We start from the raw sequence: 3,459 nt of genomic DNA on the forward strand, positions 1-3,459 counted from the left end.
TTTGCTTCAACGGTAAATCTCACTTTCACACAATGGGACGATTTTAGCCCCCCAAATTCAAGGACATCTCATAAAGCATTTTCATCCACTATCTCATTTCATCTTCACGTTAAGTTCTGAGAGGTAGGAACGCGAGAAAGTGATCGATTGTCCCAAAGTTACCAAGTGATGGAGCCAAAGTCAAATTACAAGACTTCCCAGTCCAAATCCTCTGCTCTTGCTTGTCTTGCTCTTGCTCCTGCTCTCTCCCTCTGGTGAGAACCGTTCAGGAGAAGCGGGGGCTACGGATAAGGAGGGTCTCTGCACCGAGATCGCTTGCACATGTACTTAAGAAGAGTCAACTTGAGATACTAGCGCAAGTGCCAGCAAGCAGTCGTTTCCAGGAAAGACCTGCTAGTGATATAAAGTGAAAATGCAAATAGTCTAACTCATCCCAATGAACATTTATATTCAGTGTTTGGGTGTAGAAAAAAAGCCTCTAAGATGACATGGTCTTGCCTCTCCTCCCTAGCTGTATCCTGAGTATCTGGGAAATAAGCTTTCCTTATAAAAACAGCGTGTATAGCCTTGAACACCAGAACCAATTCAGCTTCTTAAGCGACAAGGACAAACTGGGTCTACTCTTGTCTCCAGCATCATTCTATAATTTTCTATCTCAGTTCTCACTGTCAGATTTTTTTTTATGGTTGGTAAGAAAAAAAATCATATCTTGGACAAGGGACCCAATTCAAATTTTGATTTAGAGTTTTTGTTCACTTACTTGTTTGTTTTTGAGACACCGGATATCTTGTGTAGGCATCTGCAGGAACACACAAAATCGACCAACAATTAAACTTCTGGAAAATGGGTGTGACGTGTGGACCCCAAAACACCATTTATCAGAAACTGGTGAACAGCATTAGGTTAATTACGGCCATCATGCCTCTGGCCTTGTGTGGACGAGAGGGGGAGAAGGAAGAGGAAGGAAGCTCTTCGCTTGTATAGGTCAATAAAAGACAATGGTTTTCTAATAGCAATCCTGTGGCTCTTTATTAAATGAGCAGGACAGTGACATCTGTCTCAGCCGGGGGGGAACCGCCGGGCAGCACCTGTTGCAGTGCTGGTCTAGGAGCTCACAACGCTGAGGGTCATTCTCTCCTTGTGTTGCGTCCTGAAAGTACTTACAAGTCAAGGATAGTGACTCAAAAGTAAACCTCAGGCTTTCAATTCTCTGGCGGGGCAGAAGGCAAGTTCATGACCAATCCCCTACCCAGTCCAGAAGCGTCTGTACTGTTTGGTGTCAGGACAGAGACCAGAAACATAGCCGATGATGTGGGTGTCCGCATCTGCGCTGGGGCTGGGGCCCTGGCTGTGTGCAAGGGCTCGGTGTGCACTCTATGCCTGCAGTCACAGCTTCGAAAGGACTACCCCGTGTGCACACAGCCTCACGTAGCCCCTTCATCCACTCGCACTCTTAATAAAAGTCAGCCCGGTTTTGTTACAATATTGTCCAGGGGAACATTCGGATTCTTCAGTTATGCTGCAATGTCATGTATCCTTCATTATTTTAAAGAAAAAAAGTCACAGGCTGCCTTTTTCTTTCTTTCTTTCTTTCTTTCTTTCTTTCTTTCTTTCTTTCTTTCTTTCCTTTCTTTCTTCTTTCTTCTTTTCTTTCTTTTTGCCTTCATTACAGAATTTTCATTTTAGTATTTATTATAATAGGATCTGGATTTGCCTTATAACATTTCAAGTAAAAATTGCCATTCCCCACCCCACATCCCGACATACATGCAAATGCTTATAAAGATTGTATTCAAAAGTTCTAAGGAAGGTATGAGAAGAGCTTCCTGTGGACAACTGAGACTCCACGACTAAGCCCAACAGGTTTGATGCAGATAGAGTTTTGTGGCCTCAAGAGTTAAAACCCCAGGACCCCCGCCTCCACCTCTTCCCATCTGTCCCCACTTTACAGATGAGAAACTCAGGGCCCCTAACCGACCTCAGGGCTGGGAAGAGCCGTCCTGGAACACGTGCCCACAGCTGACCCAGCAGCACCACACACAGCTTTTGACTCTTCGCCCTGTTAGTTACTCTGCCCAGATTTCCAGGAGAAGGCCAAGCCTGCCTGCCGCCCCACTGCCCGGGAGCTGGGAGTGACCTCCCAGAAGCACAAAGCCACTTGGCAGGGCAGTTGCTGTGAGGTCTGGGACTCCCCCAGCACTGAAGCGGTTAACTTGTAGGAAGACCCGGAGAAAGAAAAACAGACTAAGAACTGCCTTGTGGGGAGGAGGGCTAGAAAACGAGGCTGTTGCTGTTGTTTTCATTGTGTGCACTCTAATCAGGGAGGGTAAGAACAATGATGCATGTAATGCTGATTTTGGAACGTGTCCATGCAGCTTTTCCCAGGCTAGACAGCCTTGGGAACCAGTGATAGAGTGGCACACCAGGGGCACAGCCTCAATCACCAAGCCCAGGGCAGGGCAGCCTTTTCTGTGGATAAAATATGTGAGGGATGACAAGAATCTTCCCAGCATGGGAAGTGGCAGTAACAAAAAAAAAAAAAAAAAAAAAAAACACCCCACACACAACAGGGGAAACCTGTGAGGGTTTTGCATCTGGAAGCTCAACCAGGACCCAGGACCCGGGGACGTGATAATCGAGAGATGGGAGACTTCTCCTTCTACCCACCCCATTCCATTTTTCTTTTTTGTTTGTTTGTTTCCTTTTTTGCATTCAACTTGCCCTCCCTTTCTTCCCCACTCCCCTCCCCCAAACTCCCTCCACCACACTTTGAAGCCTAGATGAAAGCCCTGTGTTGTGGCTGCTGGCACCAAGGAGCGCAGGGGGAAGGCTGAAGTGTGCTTTAGTTTAAGATGCTGTACTTTTCTCCCAAGGAAAAGGGGGAAAATCAGCTTGAAACAATACGTTGCATTTCGCTGGAGAGCATACTTTATGTATCTAGGACTCAAACATGGTCCTAATTTTTTCAAAGCTTTTGTCTTCAAGGATAAGGGAATAGCTAAAATGTGGCATCCTCCCTCAAAGTGAATGCATATAACTGCAAGGGCTTTGGAGTGGTATTGTTTAATAAAATAAAACAAGAAAGAGGCAAAAATCAGGCACATGAGCTTTTTGGTATTGACACAACTGTAGATCGTAACTTTCTCGACTGTTGACGAAAACAGCTCCTTTATTTTGAAATAGCACATTCAAGCTATGCTGCGCTAAATAATTTTGAAGGCATGACTCCCATATATTTATTTAGTCATTAGCTTACCAGATTTAGCAAATAAAGATTCAGGACACCCAGTTAAATCTGAATTTCAGCTAAACAATGATACATTTTTTAGTATAAATATATGCCGTGCAGTGTTTGGGATTAAATTTATGCTAAGAATTTACTTGCTATTTATCTGAAATTCAAATTTAACTAGGTGTTCTATATTATATCTGACAACTGTCCTAGTCATGACCGTTCTT

At 44.4% G+C, this 3,459-nt stretch overlaps 1 long non-coding RNA gene across 1 annotated transcript; it reads right to left on the reverse strand.

The window, feature by feature from the left end:
- Nucleotides 1-1,002: 1,002 nt before the first annotated feature.
- LOC125755903 (uncharacterized) lies at nt 1,003-2,310 on the reverse strand. Its single transcript, XR_007413416.1, has 2 exons — nt 1,979-2,310; nt 1,003-1,661 (listed from the first exon to the last, which is right to left on the reverse strand). It is a non-coding gene; the product is annotated as an uncharacterized LOC125755903 (long non-coding RNA).
- Between the last annotated feature and the right edge of the window lie 1,149 nt (nt 2,311-3,459).

The sequence above is a fragment of the Canis lupus genome, chromosome 1 (assembly GCF_003254725.2).
Source record: "Canis lupus dingo isolate Sandy chromosome 1, ASM325472v2, whole genome shotgun sequence".
NCBI lineage: Eukaryota > Metazoa > Chordata > Mammalia > Carnivora > Canidae > Canis > Canis lupus.